The sequence below is a fragment of the Sarcophilus harrisii genome, chromosome 3 (genome assembly GCF_902635505.1).
Source record: "Sarcophilus harrisii chromosome 3, mSarHar1.11, whole genome shotgun sequence".
Taxonomy (NCBI): Eukaryota; Metazoa; Chordata; class Mammalia; order Dasyuromorphia; family Dasyuridae; genus Sarcophilus; species Sarcophilus harrisii.
The window spans coordinates 141,006,794-141,029,353 of NC_045428.1; positions in this window are offsets into that span (position 1 = coordinate 141,006,794).

A 22,560-nucleotide genomic window follows, 5' to 3' on the forward strand; every position below is an offset into this window, starting at 1 on the left:
TCTGTTCATATCCTTTGACCATTTTTCAATTGGAGAATGGCTTGATTTTTTATAAATTAGAGTTAATTCTCTATATATTTTGGAAATGAGGGCCAATTCTATTTGTAAGGGATCTATTTTCTGTAGGAAATTTTTTTACATCTCTTTTTCCATGCTATTGATACTTTTTTATGATTTCCCTGTAATATTCTCACTCCCCCCCTTCCCCAGTCTTTCTTGTATTTCTTTTATTTGCTTTTAAAAATTATTTGTAAGCTCTTTCAGGAATTGTTTTTTGAGCAATATTACATATTTCTTTGAGGTTTTACTTGTAAACACTTTGACACTATTGTCCTCTTCTAATTTTATGTCTTTTTCCTCCCTATTACCCCAGTTACTTTCCATAGGCAAGCTTTTTTATATTTTTTCCATAGGCAAGCTCTTTTATATAGTTTTACCATTATTTCTGCCCTTTCTTGTGACATGGTATTTTTATGTGAAAGTTGGGCTCTGATCTTTTCGAATTGGGCCTCTGGTTCTTACTAATAGAAACTTCACTAGGCTTCAGGATTTAGCTGTTTGAATTCTTTGGAAGATACATTTTTGGTTTGTTTTCTTTTTTTTTAAATTTTTTGGCTTGAATAAAGAAATAGGGCATTTCTGTTAGCATCCCTATAAATATGGAGTGTATAGGAGTTTGCTGCTGGTCTTCTTCATGAATGTGATCCTGCAGCAAGATTGCTACAAGCAAAGACTCAAAGAAATATACTCGATTTTTTTTTTTTAGTTTTTGAATGTAGGTGTTTTGAATTCACTGTCTTCTGCTAAATTTGTTTCTTAATCTTCCTTGTCACCAAAGTAGCTTTTTATAATAGGTTCCTTTTTTATTGTTCTTTATTAAATTTTCCATCCATTTTTAAAATTTGCAACTTTGTAAATTTTATCACTTTTGCCAGCATGGGCATGAATGGATACCATCTCAAGCTTAAAGCATTTTCACACTGCTATTTCTAGGATTTTAGAAGTTTCCTGTACTTCCAAGGTAGTGTAATCATTCTGGCTTGAAAACTTTGAAAGCTGCTTATTTCTGTCACTTCCACTCAGGCCCACCACTGTTGTTTCATTCATGTAGGCTCTGGGCCAGATTCCTTGCATCACAGATTTCTTTCTGACGTCCTTTGCTGTCTTGCAATAGAAGTACTTCTCATTCTAACCTTTGGTTAGTTCTGTCACATCAGAATTTAAGTTGAGTTATTTTAAAGCAATTTGGAGGGAAATGTGGGGAAATCTCGGCTTAGAACTTTTCTGGCTCCCACATCTGGGCTCTCCTCCCAGAAGTTTTCAAATTTTGCTTTTTAAGGGGAAAAATTAGGAGGAGAAACAGTTTTGAATAAAAAGTTGAAAATATTAACTGAATTGTAAACACATTGAAACATAGAATAAACTAAAATCAGTATTCAAAAAAATCCAAGAAACAATAAACAAAAATAAAATAAAATCAATAGAAAAAATAGATGACAATATAAAATATAAGGCAGTAAAAACAATTGGTATGAAAAATAGATCAAGAAAAGACAATTTCAAATGCTTAGACTCCGTGAAATCACTACCAAACACAAATTGGTGATGCTATGAAATTGAAACAATCACAAAAGAAAAAATGCCTAGATTAGCAGAGGTCAAAGCAAAAAGTAGAAAATTTACACTAAAAACTTCATAAAAGAAACCCCCAGAATGAAAACAGGTAGAATGTTACATCTAAAAAACCCAGAGTTTCCATTCCAACGGGGAAAAAAAGGACAAGCTGCTAAAAAACAAAGTGTTCAAGCAATAAGGAACCACATTCAGGATAATAGATGCCTTGGCAACCATTCTAATAAAAGAAGTAAATTTGAAATAAGATATTCCAATGATTATAGAAAGAGCCTTATAACCAAGATACTGAGTATAATCATATAGAGAGGGAAATGAAAATCTATTAGAATAAATGATTTTCAGATATTTCCAATGGAAAGAACAGAACTGATTAGAAATACTAAAATGCATGCATAAGAGTTAATGGAAACATGGTGTGATATTTTGTTCTAATAGTTTGTACATTTTTTTATTTGTTATACTTTGTTTAAATTATAATGAAGTGCTTATATTCTAATAAGGAAGAAGAAACAAGTATCTTTAGAATCTTAATGTTATCAAAAAAAACAGAAAAATTCATAGAAGAATGAGATTTTATTGTTGTTTTTCAATTTATTTTGAGACCAAAAACATGGGGAGAAAAAAAGAGTACCTTAGAAACAAATTAGATAAAAGGTGAAAAAAAATCATCATTTTTCTTAAATGAAATACTCAAGAAGATAATGCAAACAAAGAGAAATGGAGTTATTAAAAAAAAAAAAAAAGAAAAGAAACATCCTTTGAATCTCACTTTTATCTAGATTGGCCAAAGGACATCTGAATTCATTTGCACACACGCATTCAAATGGGAAACAGTCATGAAAAGTCAGAAGAAAGAGTGATCTGTAAAGGTAAGGGTCAGAGGAAGTACAGTAACAATTAAAACAAACCTCAACTTTGGATGATGAATCGTAAAGGGGAAAAAAGTGTAAACATTTTTGATCAGAGTTTAGCCAAGAGAGAAGGAAGAGGTCCAGTGGAGTGGAAGAATTGTATTTCACTTATAAATTACTAGTGTTTCCAGAATGCTTTACCATTCACCATTTTTTCTTCTTTTTTTAAGTAGACAGGAAAAAAAGGGAGAGAAAAAATTTATAAAAGTTTGTGAAGCGGGAAATTCACAACTAATAATCCTAAATAGGATCATAAATAGAACAAAATTATGGATAAGATGGAGGAACATAGTAGTATTTTTTAAGTATTTGATAATATGTTTTTTACAAGAACACCCTGAAAGCATAAAGTTCTATGCCAAGTTAAAATGAGGGGATGATGTTTAATTTATTATGCTCCAGGCAAACTTAAAAAAAAAAAAAGGCAAGAGAAGTATTCATACATGGCAACCATAAAAATAGACTTGATTAAAACAGAAAAACAAGGAAACCTCAATATGTTTAAAAGAAATATAGGAAAAGAAAAATATCAATGCAGGTATTGTGTCTAAGAACTTAAAATAAAAAAATTGATTGAATTAGGAAAACAGATAGCAAAACTATAGTAGTTTGGAGTCAACATTTGCAACTTTCAGATCCAGAGAAATCTACCAAAAGATAAACAAGGATTAAATTATGAACCTAAACTGGTTTTCAAAAGATTAAATATAATAAATCTATGATGATTACTAAATAGGAATTGAGAGTTCTCAATTATCCATAGTGTCTTTGTGAAAACTGAGCATCTATTTATATAAATCTATTTATATTTATATAAATAAATATAGCAATCCAGAAATGTTAAAGATTTACTTTACTAGCCACAATGTAATGAAATTAAAAGTAAAAATGGGAAAAGAAGAAAGAATTCAATAGATGGCCAAGAAGCATGACTCATGTACACAAAGATATTTACATGAAAATTTATTGTAGTAATGAAAAACAAAGAGGGTACTTATTATTTGGAATGGTTGAATAAACAATGGCAGTAAAAATAAAGAAATATTATGTCATGTTTTCCCACAAGAAATAAATGATGAAAGAGTTTTAGAGATATCTACTGCAGAAAAATTCTAACTCCATTGTGTCCTCAGATGGTTTAAGTATAATATAAAAAAGGAAATGAGATAGTCATAGGTCATTCAACAATTAATCAAAAGCAGTTTACTTAGCCATACAATAAAAAACTACTGTCTTTAAGTATATTATGCTTCCAAATAAAAATATGAGAAAGAAAATTGTTTGATGAATCCTGGGAACTTGGAGCATTGAAGAAATTTGAAGAGCTCAACTACATGTACAAAAGAGATATTTTATGATATTAGATGACAAAGAAATCCAAAACTTAGACTTTTTCCCTCAATAGTATTTTATTTTTTTTCAAATACATGTAAAGATGGTTTTCAGCATTAATTTTTGTAAGATTTTGTATTCCAAATTTTATTCTTCCTTCCTCGCTTACCTTTCCCTTCTGCAAAACAAGAAAAAGTTTGATGTAGGTTATACATATGTAGTCTTTTTAAACATATTTCCATATGTGTCATGATATGCAAGAAAAATCAAACTGAAAGTAGAAAAACATGAGTATGAAAAAGCAAACAAACACAGAAGAAAACAAAAAAAGATGAAAACTTTGTGCTTCATCCACATTCAGTCTACATAGTTCTCTCTCTGGATATAGATGGCATTTTCCAATTGTAAGACAGACTTGAGACAGTCATATCTAAAGGATAGTTTTAATGTCTTTCCTCCCATGATATATGGAATGAATTTTCAGGAAAAGCTACCTTAGTACCCATGGAAGAGGTCTCTGGTAAATAATATTGTCTCTACCATGCCTAGGAAAATTTATTTTTTTGGGGAAAAAAAGATGTTTTTTGCTTTAAAAAAACTGAATAGAAGCATGAAAAGTATATTATAAAATGCAAAATGGATAATTTTGATTATATTAAGTTACAAGTTTTTGTGCAAACAAAACCAATCCAAACAAGATAAGAAGGGACCCCAGAGATTCTACTAAAATGTTATTAGAAATAATCCACACCTTTAGTAAAGTTGCAGGATACAAAATAAATCCACACAAGTCATCAGCATTCTTATATATCACTAACAAAATCCAACAGTCAGAGTTACAAAGAGAAATTCCATTTAAAGTAACTACTGATAATATAAAATATTTAAGAATCTATCTGCCAAGGGAAAATCAGAAACTTTATGAGCAAAACTACAAAACACTTTCCACACAAATTAAGTCTGATCTAATGAACTGGAAAAAAATATTAAATGCTCTTGGATACGGCGAGCAAATATAATAAAGATGACAATATTACCTAAACTAATCTATTTATTTAGTGCTATACCAATCAGACTCCCAAAAAACTATCTTTATGGCCTAGAAAAAATAAAACAAAGTTCATATGGAAAAACAAAAGGTCAAGGATTTCAAGGGAATTAATGAAAAAAAAAATCAAATGAAGGTGGCCTAGCTGTACCAGATCTAAAATTATATTATAAAGCAATGGTTACCAAAATCATTTGGTATTGGCTAAGAAATAGACAAGTTGATCAATGGAATAGGTTAGGTTCAAAGGACAAAACAGCCAATAACTTTAATAATCTAATGTTTGACAAACCCAAAGACCCCAGTTTTTGGGATAAGAACTCACTATTTGACAAAAATTGCTGGGAAAATTGGAAATTAGTATGGCAGAAACTAGACATTGACCCACACTTAACACTGTACATCAAGATTAAGGTCATGACCTAGGCATAAAGAATGAAATTACAAGTAAATTGGAAGAGAATAGGATAGTTTACTTCTCAGATCTGTGGAAGAGGAAGGACTTTATGACCAAAGAAGAACTAGAGATCATTATTGATTATAAAATAGAAAATTTTGAATATATCAAATTAAAAAAGTTTTTGTACAAACAAAACTAATGCAGACAAGATTAGAAGGGAAGCAATAAACTGGAAAAAACATTTTTTGGGTCAAAGGTTCTGATAAAGGCCTCATTTCCAAAATTTATAGAGAATTGACTCTATAAGAAATCAAGCCATTCTCCAGTTGATAAATGGTCAAAAGGATATGAACAGACAATTCTCAGATGAAGAAATTGAAACTATTTCTAGCCATAGGAAAAGATGGTCTAAGGCATTATTAATCAGAGAAATGCAAATTAAAACAACTCTGAGATACCACTACACACCTGTCAGATTGGCTAGAATAACAGGGAAAGATAATGCAGAATGTTGGAGGGGATGTGGGAATACAGGGACACTAATACATTGTTGGTGGAATTGTGAATATATCCAGCCATTCTGGAGAGAAATTTGGGACTATGCCCAAAAAGTTATCAAATTGTGCATACCCTTTGATCCGGTGCTTATACCCCAAAGATATACTAAAGAAAGGAAAGGGACCTATATGTGTCAAAATGTTTGTGGCAGCCTGTGAAGACCACGTATTTTAAAATCAGCCAGAGTCAGGAATTCAGGTTAGGGGAAAATCGTCAATCTTTATTCTCAGTGAAGAAAGATCGGAGGTGGAAGAAAATGGGCAATTACAATGTGTGCAGCTGAGTCAAGAAGCTAGCTAGACCAGCAGCCACACGACCAGCAGCTACAAGCATAGAACCCAGGCCCAATCTCTCCCAGCTTCTCTTCCTCTCTCTCTCTCTGCCTCCACCCACCAAAATTGTCATTTCCTATACAACACATCAGGACTTGCACAGAGAGTGGGCGGGGGCCATTCTTTATCTAAGCATGTATATTAATAGAGTATAGTCCAATTACTATTTAGCCTCACGTGCTTGGGACCTCAGTGCATCAACTCAAGCCTCAGCCCATTACAGCAGCCCTCTTTTTGTAGTGGCTAGAAACTGGAAAATGAGTGGATGCCCATCGTTGGAGAAAGGTTGGATAAATTGTGGTATATGAATGTTATGGAATATTATTGTTCTATAAGAAATGACCAGCAGGATGAATACAGAAAGGCTTGAAGAGACTTATATGAACTGATGCTGAGTGAAATGAGCAGAACCAGGAGATGATTATATACTTTAACAATGATACTGTATGAGGATGTATTTTGATGGAAGTGTATTTCTTTGACAAAGAGATCTAACTCAATTTCAATTGATCAATGATGGACAGAAGCAGCTACACCCAAAGAAAGAACACTGGGAAATGAAGGTAAACTGTTTGCATTTTTGTTTTTCTTCCTGAGTTATTTTTACTTTCTGAATCCAATTCTTCCTGTGCAACAAGAGAACTGTTTGGTTCTGAACACATATATTGTATCTAGGACATACTGTGACATATTTAACATGTATAGGACTGCTTGCATCTGGAGGAGGGGGTGGAGGGAGAGAGGGGAAAAGTCAGAACAGAAGTGAGTGCAAGGGATAATGTTGTAAAAAATTACCCAGGCATGAGTTCTGTCAATAAAAAGTTATAATTATGAAAAAAAAAACAAGATAAGAAAGGAAGCAGAAAACTGCAGGTAAATTTATACCCATAGCTTCTGACAGACCTAATTTCTAAAATATATAGAGAATTGACTCAAATTTGTAAAAATACAAGCCATTCTCCAAGTGATAAATGATCAAAGGATATGAACAATTTTCAGATGAAGAATGCTCTAAATCCCTAGTGATCAGAGAAATGCAAATTAAGACAATTCTGAAATACCACTACACACCTCTCACATTGGTTAAGATGACAGGAAAAAATAATGATGACTATTGGAGGGGATATGGGAAAATTGGGACACATACATTGTTGGTGGAATTGTAAAGTGATCCAATTATTCTGGAAAGCCCTTTCTTTTAAACTATGCCCAAGAGCTATAAAATTGAAATACCTTTTCATCCAGGAGTGTCCTACTGGGCTTGTATCTCAGATAGATCAAAAAAGGGGAAAAGGACACACATGTTCAAAAATGTTTGTAGCAGCTTTTTTTTTTTTTTTAAAGTGGCAAGGAATTGGAAACTGAGTGAATGTCCATACATTGGACAATAGCTGAATAAGTTATGGTATATGAATGGTATAGCATATTGTTATTCTATAAGAAATGATCAGGAGACTGATTTCAGAAATGTCTGGAGGGCCTTAACATGAACTGATAGTAGGTGAAGTAAGTAAAACTAAGAGGACATTGTACATGGCAACAATATCATACAAAGATTAATTCTGAAGTACTTAGCTCTTTTCACAATGAGATGATTCAGGCCAATTCTTATATAATTGTGATGGAGAGAGCCATCTGCATCCAGAAAGAGGACTATCGGGACTGAATATGGATCACAACATAGTTTCACTTTTTTGTTGTTGTTTGCTTGCTTTTTGTTTTTTCTCATTTTTGTTTCCTTTTTGATCTGTTTTTCTTGTGTAGCATGATAATTGTGTAAATATATATAGAAGAATTGCAGATGTTTAAGATATATTGGATTACTTGCCATCTAAAGGAGGGGGTAAAGGGAAAGGAGGGAGAAAAAATTGGAACACAAGGTTTTGCATGAGTGAATGTTGAAAATTACCTATGCATATATTTTGAAAATAAAAAGCTAAAAAAAAAGTAAAAACAAAATTAGTTTATTGTTCTCTTTCTCTGCTTTGCCTCCCTGATTTAGTATCAAAACAATATTTATGTCATGGAAGGAATTTACATAATTTTGAAATAGTTTATATAGCATTGGGATTAATTGTTCCTTAAATATTTGGTGGATTCACTTATGAATCCATTGGATCCTGGTGGCTTTTTTTTAGGGGGGGGGGCAATTCCTTTAGGGAGCTTATTGATAGCTTGTTCAGTTTCTTTTTCTAAGACAGCATTATATTTTGATTTTTCTTCTGTTAATATAGGCAGTTAATATTTTTATAAATATTTATCCATTTAACTTAGTTTATCAGTTTTACTGGCACATAATTGCAGAAAATAGTTCCTAATAATTTCTTTAATTTTTTAATTTAATCTTTAATTTCATCTGTATTGGTGGTGAATTCACTCCTTTCACTTTTGATACTGGGAATTCTGTATATTTTTTCAATAAAATTAATCAATTTATCAATTGTTTATTTAATTTTTTCATAAAATCTCTTAGTTTTATTTATTAGTTCAATAGTTTTATGTTTTACTTTCAACTTAATATATATTATATATATACATACATAAAAAAAATATATATATATATATATATATCTTGGTGTTTAATAGGGGATCTTTACTTTATTTTTTGCTATTATTTTTAGTTTCATGCTAACTTCTGTTTTTTCCCCTTTTTATTGATATATATGTTTAAAGATATCAATTTTCCACCAGGTACTATTTTAACTGCATCCCACAAAATTTGATATGTAGTATCCTTGTTGTCATTCTCTTTAATGGAATTATTGATTGCTTCTTTGATTTGTTCTTTTACCTGGTCATTCTTTAGGATTAGATTTTTTAGCTCCCAGTAAAACTTTAATCTATGCTTACACAGCCTTTTATTGAATATAATTTCTATTGTACTATGATCAAAAAAGGTTCATTTAATATATTTCCTTTTGTTTTCTTGGTTTTTTGCTTTGTTTTGTTTTGTTTTTTACTACTGATTATAGAGCTAGTTTTAGGGGTCTGAAAGTTTTCAATGATCACATGGTGCTGTGATCTGGACAGAGGCATAGTGACTCCTTTCCTGACCAAGGCCCTGGTCCTCACCTTGGAGCAACTCCTGATTCTTTGGGAATGCCCTACTGTTCCTCAAGGCCCAAACTCCTTTGGGACCAGAAATAACACTTCTCTTCAAGGCCTTTGCTCCTTCTTGACCGAACATAATCCTCTCTTTCCTTTGAATTGTGACCTAGAAATGATATAAGCCAAACAGTGCTAGCACAGAAGTACCCTGTAATATTTCTCCTCACTGCCTTAGGCTTGAAAATTCTGAAAGCTGATTGCTACTTGTCACTTCCACCTATTCCCATCACTGGTGTTTCATCCAGGTGGATTCTAAGCCAGATTCCACTTCTGTGTCACATATCTCTCCCTCCAATCTCATAAATTGTCTTCAATAGGAAGAATATCCCAGTCTGATTTTTTGTCACTCAGCATTGATTTGAGGAATTTTGTAAAGTTATTTATAGAGAAATACTATGTGAACATTGCTAAGTCCTTCTCTGCTGGCTAGCTTAACTCCAGACATCCTACTCTTTTATTTTTTTAATCTATGCCAAATGATTTTGATACAGTACAAAATCTAGAAATATTATCCCCACTTTATGACTTTTTCATTATTTCTCTTTTGTTATTATGATTAAATGCCTATTGTGCTAAGCACTAGAGTTTTGAAGCAAATCCTAAAAAGACAGTCCTTGTCCTTGACCTCAAATTTAATTTCAAAAACTACATATCAACAGCTATCTACAAATAGATCATGATAAATGAACTGGTGGTAATCAATAGAATGGAACCCTCTATTATTTAGAATTAGGAAAGGTTTCTCTAGAGGGAATCAAGGAAGTCTTCTTATGAAACATGGGATTTTGGCTGAGACTTGAAGGAACACAGGGATGTCAGAAGGGAGAAAATAAAAGGGAAAGAGAAATCTAGTTTTAGTGGACAACCAGTGAAAATGTACAGAATTTGCAAGGAAAGTGTCTTGCTTGAAAAATAGCAAGAAGGCTGGTGTCATTGGATGACAACATACATAGAAAATGCAAGAAGACTGGAAAGGTAGGAACAATTGGGTGAAAAAGGACTTTGGATGATTGGAGATTTTATATCTGGTTTTAGAATAATACAAGCAATAATAGCTTTCATATGACATTTAAAGGTTTACAAAGTATATAAGTATATAAATATATATATATATATATACACATAAAATCATGTGAGCCTCATAACAATCCTATGAATTAAGTGCTATTATTATTATCTCCATTTTATAAATAAATTGATTCTCCAAATGAATTTTGTGATTATTTTGTTGAGTTTTGTATTGTATGTTTCTGATAGTTTGATTAAAAAGCATTTAATTGTAAATTTACTGGTAATATCGCCATTTTATTATGCTGACACAGTTCAATGAATATCTTTATATTCATAAGGGTACAAAACCAAATGTGGATTCTGTGAAGCTTTCTTAATCCCTTTAGTCAGTCATGACTCTACTTGACTTCAGATAACACTCTATTTACACTTGTCTTAAAGTCTTTATTATGTAAAATGCACATACTAATTTTCCATCTCCTTGTCTATTAGTCAGTAAGTTTCATGAGGTCAGAGACTATTATACAAATTTTTAAAAATCTCTTCCCATTAAGTTTGGGTTTTTTGTCGGGAAACTTTATCCCAGTTCTACATACAAAGTAAATGCTGAAACAATGTTAATTGAATGAATGAACAAATGAAGCACATTATTGTCAGAATATTATTATATTTGGAACAATAATCAAATGCCTTCAGAACTGTTGGAACTGATGCAATTCCAACTGCTATAAAGTCAAGTATAAATGCTTTTTTCAAAGAGCAGCAATAAAATTCTTAGTAATATTCACAATATCCCCAATTTTTTTTCAGTGGCAATAATTTTATAAGTCCCAAATACTGGACTTTATTTTATGTAAAATAAAATAAGTGACTATTTTTGCATTGCTAAAAAAATAATGCATTATTTCCTTTTTACCCCTACTTCATAAACATTTTTCAGGTTTATGAAATATATATGTGTATGAATCTATATGTATATGAGTCTATGTACATATATACAAAGACATACATGCATATATGTATATGTTTATAAATGTGTATTTGTGGGTATGTATAATCTAGTGATTCCAGAACCAGTTGTAGATGGCACCAAGGCTGCATTAAAGTCACCTGAGTAAAAAATATATAAAGGGAGTTTTTTTTTTTTTCCTGACTTGCACTGCCAATTCAAGTAATGTTGTTTGTTAATATTTGCAGATCAGCAGCAATTATTCAAAGTATAATAAATTAGATGAAGAAAAATTTTTATTGTTTCAATAATATTTTGTTGCAGTAAAGGAAGCCTACTAAAATAGTTGGTCTACATATTTTGTAAACTAAACATACAATTAATAATGAAACTTAAGCAAAGTTGCTAAAATGTTATTTACTTACAAGGGAATATATAAATTTTACATTAGGCCCCTTTTCTTAAAAGGAGGTAAAACTCAACTTTCAAATTAAATTTTATGCCACTTTGGAAGGGTGGGGAATCAGCAACATACACAAGATATTTAGAAGGAAGAATTCCTTAAACAGCACAGAGTACAGGTAGAAAGCAAAAATCCCTCCTTTTTTTGCCCCCCCCAAGCAACCATAAAAACCACATTGCATTATGTTAATGATTAAAAATAGGTGAATTTATACAGAAAATGAAAAGTATTTTCCTTACAATGCTAGCCTTATTTATTACTAAAGTTCACCCCTCTACTTGGTTAAAAAATCCCATCTTATGATTCAGGCCATTTCTGAAAGTGATTGGGGGATTCTTTCAGTGACTATTTCCCCCCTCTGTTTCTAGAATATTGGGGCAGTTTTCCTTCATGCTCTCTTGAAAAATAATATCCAGGTTCTTTTCTTTGTTGGTTATGGCCTTTAGGCAGACAAATAATTTTTAAATTGTCTCTCCTAGATCTATTGTTCAGGTTGGCTGTTTTTCTAATGAAGTATCTTACAGTTTCTTCCCCCTTTTCATTATTTTTAGTTTATTTGACTGATTTTCAGTGTCTCATGGAGACATTAGCTTCCATTAGCCCCATTCCAATTTTAGTATTTGATTTTTTTTTCAGTTAGCTTTTGTATCTCTTTTACCATCTAGTTAATTCTGCTGTTGAAGGTGTTTGTTCAGTTGACTTTTTTTTTTGCATTTGTATTTTTTAAGGAATTGCATTCCTTTTCCAATCTGTTGATTCTTTCTTACATACCTCCCATTTCTTTTCTCATTTTTCCACAAGGAAAACTGCAAGGAATGTTTTTACAAAAGTCCAAAACTACAGTCTCAAGTTAAAAAAAAAATACTGCAAGCTGCCAGACCAAAGCAATTCAAATATCAAGGAACAACACCCACAATTATTCAGGACTTGGCAGCTTCTACAATAAAGGATCTGAGAGCCTGGAATACCACATTCTGGAAGGCAAAGAACCCAGGGTTACAACCAAAAATTTTCTATCTAGCATGACCGAGCATCATCTTTCAGGGCAAGCAATGAATCTTCAATTAAACAAGGGACTTTCAATTATTTCTATTAAAAAAAAGAACAGAACTAAACAGAAAATCTAATATTCAAACACAGGACACAAAAGAACTTTAAAAAAGTAAACAGGGAAGAAATATATATTATTTAAAGCTTAAATTATTTATATCCCTAGATGGGGAAATGTTATCTGTAACTCCTAAGAACTGTATTTCTTAAAGGGGTAGATAGAAGAAGGCATCACATGGATGGAGGGTATGTTTATGAATGGACTCTGATGTAATGCTATAAAAGAAAAATACATTAAGGGGTGGAAAGCGTATACTGGGAGAAGAGGAAAGGGGAGATACATTAGATCACATGAAAAGGCACAAAACACCTATCATTATCAAGGGAAAGAAGGGAAGAGGATGAACACTGAAGCTTGATTTTGTCAGTTTTGGCTCAAATGGAAATAACTTAATCATTCAATTGGGCATAGAAATATATCTAACTCTATAAAGAAATAGGAGAAAGAGGAAGAAAAGGAAGGGGTAGAAGGGAGGGAAGAAAGACTAAGAAAAATATATGAGAAGTGGGGAGGAGTAATAAAAGATAAGGCAGGTGGTGGAATGAGTAAAAAAAAAACACTACTAAGTCGAAAAAGTGGAGCAAAAAAAAGTGGGTGGAAAAAGAGAACAAAAGCATATAAAGGGGAAAAATAGGATGGAGGGAAATACAGAGATGGTAATCATAATTGTGAATAGGAATGGGAATAACTCTCCCATAAAATGGAAGCAAATAGCAAAGTGGATTTAAAAACAGAATCCCATAATTAATTGTTAACATGAAACACATTTGACACAAAGAGACACAGATATAATAAAGGTAAAATGCTGGAGCAGAATTTATTGTGCTTCAGAGGAAGGGGAAAAAAAAAGCAGAGGTAGCAATTCTAATCACATAAAAAAGCAAAAGTAAATTATCTCATTAAAAGAGATAAGAAAGGAAAGTACATCTTGATGAAAGGCACCATAAACAATTAAATAGCAAAAATATTAAATGTATATGCACCAAAGCATAAAATGTACAAATTCCTAGAGAAGATTTTTAAGCAAATACACAGCAAAACTACATTAGTGGGGGAGCCTCAACCTTCCCCTCTCAGAATCAGACAAATTTAACCACAAAATAAACAAGAAAGAAACTAGGGAGGTTAATCAGATCCTTAAAAGCCTATATATGATAGATCTTTGAGGAAAAGTGAATAAAAAGAATATACTTTTTTTTTCAGCAGTATGTGACATTTACAAAAAAACTGACCATGTATTAGGGCATAAAAACTTCACAGTCAAATGCAGAAAGGCAAAAATAGTAAATACTTCATTTTCAGACTACAATGAAATAAAAATTATATTCAATAAAATGCTAGGAAAAGATGGATTAAAAACCAATTGGAGTTAGATAGCCTAATTCTAAAGAATGAGTGGATCAAAGAATAAATCACAGAAGTATTCCATAATTTCATCCAAGAGAATGATAATAATGAGACAAAATAACAAAACCTATAGGATGCAATCAAAGTAGTTCATGGAGGAAATGTTATATCTCTAAATAGCTACATGAATAAAATAAAGGAAGAAGAGATTAATGAATATGGCATACACTAAAAAGCTAGGGAAATAAAAGCAATTAAAAATCCCCAATTAAATACCAAATTTGAAATTCTGAAACTCAAAGGAGAGATTAATAATTTAGAAACTAAGAAAACAACAGAATCAATAAATAAAATTAAGTGTTTGTTTTATGAAAAGAAAAACTGACATCATAAACAAACCTTAGGTTAATTTGATCGGAAAAAGGAAAAAAAAAATCACCACCATCAAAAAGGAATGGTCTGAACTCACCACCAATGAAAAAGAAATTAAAGAAATAATTTAAGAGTGTTTTGCCCAACTCTATGGCAACAAGTCTGGCAACCTAACTGAATTGGATAAATATATACAAAAATACAAATTGCCCAGATTAACAGAAGAGCAAATGAAATACTTCAATAGTCCCATTTTAAAAAAGAAATTGAACAACTCATTAGTGAAATCCCTAAGAAAAATTCACCAGGGCTCCAATGGATTCACATATCAATTTTACCAGAAATTTAAAGAATAATTCATTCCAATACAATTTAAAGTATTTGAAAAAAAATATTTAAAGAATGAGTCCTGCCAATTTCCTTCTATGACACAAAAATGGTAATGATACCTAAATCAGGAAGAGCCAAAACAGAAAGAAAATTATAAACCTATTTCCCTAATGAATTTTGATGAAAAAATCTTAAATAAAATATTATCAAAGATATTACAGCAGTTTATCAGTAGGATAATACACTATGACCAAGTCAGATTTATACCAGGAATGCAAATCTAGTTCAATATCAGGAAAACTATTACCATAATCAACTATATCAAATACAAAACCAACAAAAATCATATGATAATTTCAACAGAAGCAGAAAAGCGTTTGACAAAATTCAGCACACATTATTATTAAAAACACTAGAAAAGCATAGCAATCAAGGGAACTTTCCTTAAAATAATAATTTCTACCTAAAACCAACAGCAAGCATTATTTGTAAGGGAAAGAAGCTGGATGCATTCCAAATAATATGAGGGGTGAAACAAGGATACCCATTATCATCATTACTATTCAGCATATACTAGAAATGTTGGGTTGAGTAATAAGAGAAGAAAATGAAATTAAAAGAATTAGAGGAGGAAATGATGAAACCAAATTATTATCACTTTTTGCAAATGATATGAAGGTATACTTAGAGAATCAAAGAGAATCAATTTTAAAAAAAACTACTAGACAAAATTAACAGCTTTAGAGAAGTTGCAGGATATAAAATAAATCTACACAAATCATCAGCATTTCTATATGTTATTAACAAAGCCTAGCAGTAAGAAAGAGAAAGAGAAATTCAATTTTAATTTAAATTAGACAATTAGACAAATTAAAATATTTTGATATCTATCTGCCAAGACAAACCCAGGAACTATATGAACATAATTACAAAACACTTCTCACACAAATAAAATCAGATATAAACAATTGGAAAAATGCCAGTTGCTCAGATATAGGTTTAGCTAATATAATAAAAATGACAACTCTACCTAAATTGGTCTACTTCTTCAGTACTATACCAATCAAAATGCCAAAAAAAAAAGTGTTTTATAGGTCTAGAAGAAATAATACTAAAATTCATCTGGAAGAACCAAAGTTAGGAATATCAAGTGATTTATTGACAAAAAATACAAAAGATGGTGACTTAGCAGTACTAAATCTAAAACTATATTATAAAGCAGCAATCATCAAAACCATTTGGTACTGGCTAAGAAATAGAGTATTAGTGTTTATTGCAGAGGTGGAACCAAGATGGCAGAATAAAATCAGGAAGGTGCTCTAACTCTTCCTGTTTCCCCTGACAACCATCTGAAAACAAGCCTCTGAACAGAGTCTGAAAGAAAGAAATCACCCTCCAGCGCAAGATAGACTAGGGGGAAAAAAAAACTTTAAGAAATGTCAGTCTCACTGAAGTGAAAAGGGGGTTCAACCCAGATGAAGTAGACTTTGGGAAAGCTGATGACAAGGTCTTAATCATAGCAAATCAGCAACTAAGATTTTCAGTCCTGGCTCAGTAAAGGAGTAAATCAGTGGTGTAGCTTCCAGTTCTAGCTCAGAAAACAAACTGAGAAACAGGATGTTTCCCGAAAAGAGAAGGTAAAGCCACACTTTGCAAATACAAGGAGCCCCTGTGCTCAAAGCCAAGGTTCACAGCTACACAGGAAGCTTGGGAAGCACCCCTTATGCCCCAAGAGCAGAGCTTGACCGTAAAAGAAAAATAAGGAGGAGATATCAAAAGAAAAGAAAAGAAACAAGAAATGAAAAGAATGTTTACCATAGAAAGCTACTCTGGACAGGGCAGGCCAAAACACAAACTCAGATGAGTACAGAATGTCCACAGAAGAAATCTTAAAGTGTGACATGAATTGGTCTCAAGGCCAAAGAGGCTTCTTGGAAGTGCTCATAAAATACTTCAAAAGACAAATAAGAGAGGTAGAAGAAAAAAAAATGAGAAAATAAATGAGAGGTATGCACAACACAATAGCTTGTAAAAAAAGGGAAAAACTCATCTGAAGGAAACAACTCCTTAAAAAGTAGAATTACCCAAATGGGAAAAGAGATATAAAAGATAACTTTTAAAAATTACACATTAAAAACTAAAATAGGGCAAATGGAAACTAATGACTTTGCGAGACATTTCCAAAGAATGAAAAAATTAGAAGAAAATTTGAAATACCTCATTGGAAAAATGGTCAAAATAGAAAATAGATCTAGAAGAAACCATTTAAAAATTATTGGCCAACCTGAAGGCCATGACCAAAAAAAGAGCCTGGATAGCATTTTATAAAAGATCATTAAGGAAAAGTGCCCCATATTCTAGAATCAGAGGGAAAATACTAATTGAAGGAATCCATTGATCACCTATGGAAAGAGATCCCACAAGGAAATCCCCAAAGAACTTTACAGTGAAACTCCAAAACTGCTCAAGGGAAAAAAAATAATGCAGGCTGACAGATAAAAACAATTCAAATATCAAGGAGCAACACTCAGGATTATCAAGGATAAATAAAGGATCAGAGGGCCTGGAATACAGTGTTTCAAAAGGTAAGGGACCTGGGGTTACTACTAAGAATTAACATCCCAGAAAGACTCAGCATCATCTTTCAGGGGAGGAGATGGAGCTTCAGTGAAGTAAAAGACTTTCAATCATTTCTATTGAAAAAAAAAAAAAAAACAAAACTGAATAGACAATTTAATCTACAAACTTTGGATGCAAGAGAACTATAGAAAGGTAAACAGAGGAAAATATATATGTAAAGGTTAAATTATTTACATCCCTCTGTGGGAAAACAATATCTGTAACTCTGGAAAACCGTATCTGATATTGGGGGCACTTAGGACATCACATTGAGTGAGGGTATGATTATGAATGAACTGTGATGTAATGACATCAAAGAAAATGACATTAAGTGGTGGGAAATGATCTGTACTGGAAAAAAAAGGAAAGGGGAGGCATAAGGGAACAATTAGTTCACATGAAGAGTTGCAAAAGATATATTGCAATAGAGGGAAAGAAGGGAGGGGGATGAGTATTTTCTTAATCTTGATTTCATCAGTTTTGGCTATAAGAGGGAATTGCTTAATCATTCAGTTGGGTATAGAAATTTATCTAACTATAAAGAAGTAGGAAAAAGAGGAAAAGAAAATGGAGGGACAGGATAGAATGGAGGGCAAAAATACTAAGGAAGAAGGTAAAACGGGGAGAATGGTTGATAAAAGATAAAGTAGTGTATATGAGGATGAAAAAAAAAAACACACTACTAAGAGAAAGGGGGAGGGGTAATTGGAGATAAGATAGTGGATGGGGTGGGTACCAAAAAACTCATTATTAAGAACAGAGTGGAAAGAAAGAATAAAAGTATATACAGGAGAGAAAATAGGATGGAGAGAAATACAGAGCTGGTAATCATAACAATGAATGTTAATGGGATAAACTTTCCCATAAATTGAAAGCTAATAGCAAAATGGAATTTTAAAAAAAACAGAATCCTACAATATAGTTACTAGGATTCTAGAAAAGCTAAATATAATACACCTGAAGAGAAAATTGAATAGGGACAGAAAGGAATACCCCTTTTTCTTGGCAGTACATAGAACCTACACAAAAATTGACCATGAATTAGAACTTAAAAACCCCACAACCAAATGCAAAAAGGCAGAAATAGTAAATGCTTCCTTTTCAGACCACAATGCAATAAAAATTATACCCAATAAAGTGTCAGGGAAAGACAGACAAAAACCAATTGAAAATTAAATAATCTAATTCTACAAAATGAGTGGATCAAATAACAAATCACAAAAGCAATCCATAATTTCATCCAAGAGAATGACAACAATGAAACAAATATCAAAACCCCTGGGATGCAGCCAAAGTAGTTGTTAGGGGGAATTTTATATCTCTAAATACCTACATTAATAAATTAGAGAAAGAGGAGATCACTGAATTAGTTGTGCAACTAAAAAAGTTAGACAAAGAATAAATTAAAACCACCCGTTAAGTACCAAATTAGAAATTCTGAAACTCAAAAGAGAGACATAAAATAGAAACTAAGAAAATGATTCAATTAATAAATAAAACTAAGATTTGGTTTTATGAAAAAAAAAAACCGCTTTGGTAAATTTGATCAGAAAAAGGAAAGATAAAACCAAATCACCCACATCAAAAATGAAAAGGATGAACTCACCAATAGTGAAAAAAAATTAAAGCAATAATTATGAGCTATTTTATCCAATCTAGTATTTGATGAACCCCCAAATTCCAACTCCTGGAATAAGAATTCACTCTCTGACAAAAATTGCCGAGACAACGGGAAAATAATAAATCAGAAATGCAGTATAAACCTATTATCTCACATCCCAAACCAAAATAAGATCAAAATGATTTGGCCACAAATGATGATACCACAAACAAATTAGAAGAACAAGAGATAATTTACCTATCAGATCTTCAGAAAAGGGAGGAACTGATGACCAAAAAAAAAAAAAAAAACCTAGAGAACATTATGAAAGGGAAAATAGACTTTGATTACATTAAATTAAAAAGGTTTTGCACAAACAAAACCAACAGAAACAAGATTAAAAGGCAAATACAAAGCTGGTAAAAATCTTCACAGCAAAAAGCAGTTTGCCACCTTTTCCAGTTCATTTTACAGATGAAAGAAGTAGGCAAACAGGGTGAAGTTATTTGCACAGAATCACACAGCTAGTTTCTGAGGTCAAATCTGAATTTTAGAAAATGAGCCATCCTGACTTCAGACCTTGTGCCCTATCCACTTTGCTATCTAACTGCCCCACTGTGAGGTAGGAGAGTTCATCTCTATTTTACAGCTGAAGACATCTGTGTAATTTCTGATAAAAATCTCATTTCTATAATTATATAAAGAACATTATTAAATTTATAAGAATATCAGTCATTCCTCAAATGATAAATAGTCAAAGGACATGGACAGACAATTTTCAGATGATGAAATTAATGCTATCTATAGTTATATGAAAAAAATGCTCAAAATCACTGTTCAATAGAGAAATGCAAATTAAACAACTCTGATACACTAAGATGGCAGGAAAAATAATTATAAATATTAGAAGGGATACGAGAAAACTGGGACACTGATATATTTTTGGTGGATTTGTGAACTGATCCAACAATTTTGGAGAATGATTGGAAACTATGCCCAAAGTGCTATCAAACTGTGCATACCCTTTGACCCACAGTGCTGCTACTGGAACTGTTTTCCAAGGAAATCATAAAGGAGAGAAAAAGACCCATATGTGCAACAATATTTGTGACACCGTATTTATGATAGCAAGGAATTAGAAAACGAATAGATACCTATCAACTTGGAAATGACTGAATAAGTTATGATATATGACAATATTTGCATATTATTGTTCTATTAAAAATGATGAACATGGCGATTTTAGACAGGCCTTGAAAGATCTACACACACTGATGCTGAATGAAATAAGAAGAATCAGAAATACCTTGTACCACAATCACAGCAAAAATGTATGATGATCAACTGTGAAAGACTTGGTTTTTCTCAGTGGTTCAGTGATCCAAGAAAATTGCAATAAGCTTCGGATAGAAAATGCCAAATGCATCAAAAATGAAAAAAAATAAAAATAAATAAATAGAACTGTGGAGATTGAATATAAATCAACACCTTTTTTTTTCCTGGTTTTTTTTCTTTTACTATCTTTTCCCCTTTTGTTCTGATTTTTCACTCCCAAAATGATTCATAAAACAATGTGTATTAAAATAAATAAATAAATGAATCAAAAAACAGAAAGAAAAAGAAACTGTTCTCCCCAAAATTACTACTGATCTCTTATTTACTAAATCAAATGTTCTTTTCTTTTTCTTTTTGGTGGGACAATTAGGTTTAAGTGGCTTTTCCAGAGTCACACAGCTAAAAAGGCTAAATGTCTAAGTTCAGATTTGAATTCAGTTCCTATTGACTTCAGGGCTTATGTTCTATCCACTGTGCCACCTAGCTACTCACAACGACTTTTATTCTCCTTTACCTCTCTGAAGCCTTTTAAAATTTCATCATACTTTCTTCTTTGATACTGTTTTTTAAAAGGGTTTTTGGGACATAATTTTCTTATATTTTCTTCCTAAATATCTGACCACTCTTTCTCTGTCTCTTTTATTAGATTCTCCTCCAGATTATGTCTTCTAACTATAGGTGTCCTTTATGGAGCCTATCATATACCCTCTGTACTTTTTCACTTGATGATCTCATTGGCCATAGATTTAACTAGCATTTCTAGGTTGCTTATTATTAACTGTACCAATCTTGTATCTTCTAGTGCTTTTCAGACACTACAAACTAGATGTCCATATTTTAATATTTTACAATATTTTAATATTTTAAATTTAATATTTTAAAAACAGAATTCATTCTCCCAATCCCTCTCTCAACCACATCTTCCCAATTATTGTACAGAGACACAAATTCTCTTAATTCTTTGGATTTAACCCCTTAAGACTGATCATCATAGATTCCTTGCTTTTTCTTATTCCCATATCCAACCTAAATCATGACAATTTCCCCTTTCTAAAATCTCTTCAATATGCCCCCATCTCTGCTCTGACATTGCTAACAGCCTAGTGAAGGCCTTTATCAACTCAAATCCTGTTTATTACTATAGCCTTCTATGAATCTGCCTGATTCAAATTTTTCCTCACTCCAAGCCATTCTCCAGTTCACCAAAGCAATTTTCCTAAAATGCTAACCTAATTATGTCACCTTTCATACTCACTAAAATCCAGTGGTTTCCTCTTGCCTACAAGTGAAAACACAAATGCTATATTTGGCATTCAAATCCTTCCTAATCTAACCCTCTCTTATCTTTCCAATATTACAATTCCCTCATTGACATACAGGCTTTGAATCAATGGCATTGGCTTCTTATCTATCCCTGAAGAAGACAATCCATTTCTTAGCTTTGGCCATTTTTTTCTGGTTGTCCCCTGAACTTGGAATACTTTCACTGCTGTACTCTGACTACTGTAAGACAAGGAAACAAAAAGACCCACGATACCTGAAATTTGAGGTTTAGGAAGCACAGACTGACTACCCCAGATACTATAAATCAAACCATTTCTATCAACAAGCTGAGTAACAGTATACTAAAAGCCACTATATTACCTACTCAACTTCCAGGATACTCTTCCATAGCCATAGCAGCAGTATAACCAAACACCACCAACATTCCTCCTAAATAAATCAAAAATACAATTAACCCCAAAAACGTACTATTCAGACTGACAACAGTAGCATAGCCCAAGCCTCCACCAACCACAAGACTCAAATCCCCATATACAGGAGAGGGCTTAGAAGCAAATGCCACAAACCCAAAAATTAATAACAAGGACAATACAAAAATAAGCATCATTTCCATATTAGTTTTAGTATGGACTTAAACCATAACCTATGACCTGAAAAGCCATTGTTGTAATTCAACTACAAAAACTAATGAATCTATGAATCTATGAAATCTATGAAAGACACACCCCCTTTTAAAAATTATCAACCACTCTTTTATTGACCTGCCAGCTCCATCTAATATCTCTGCCTGATGGAACTTTGGATCCCTATTAGGA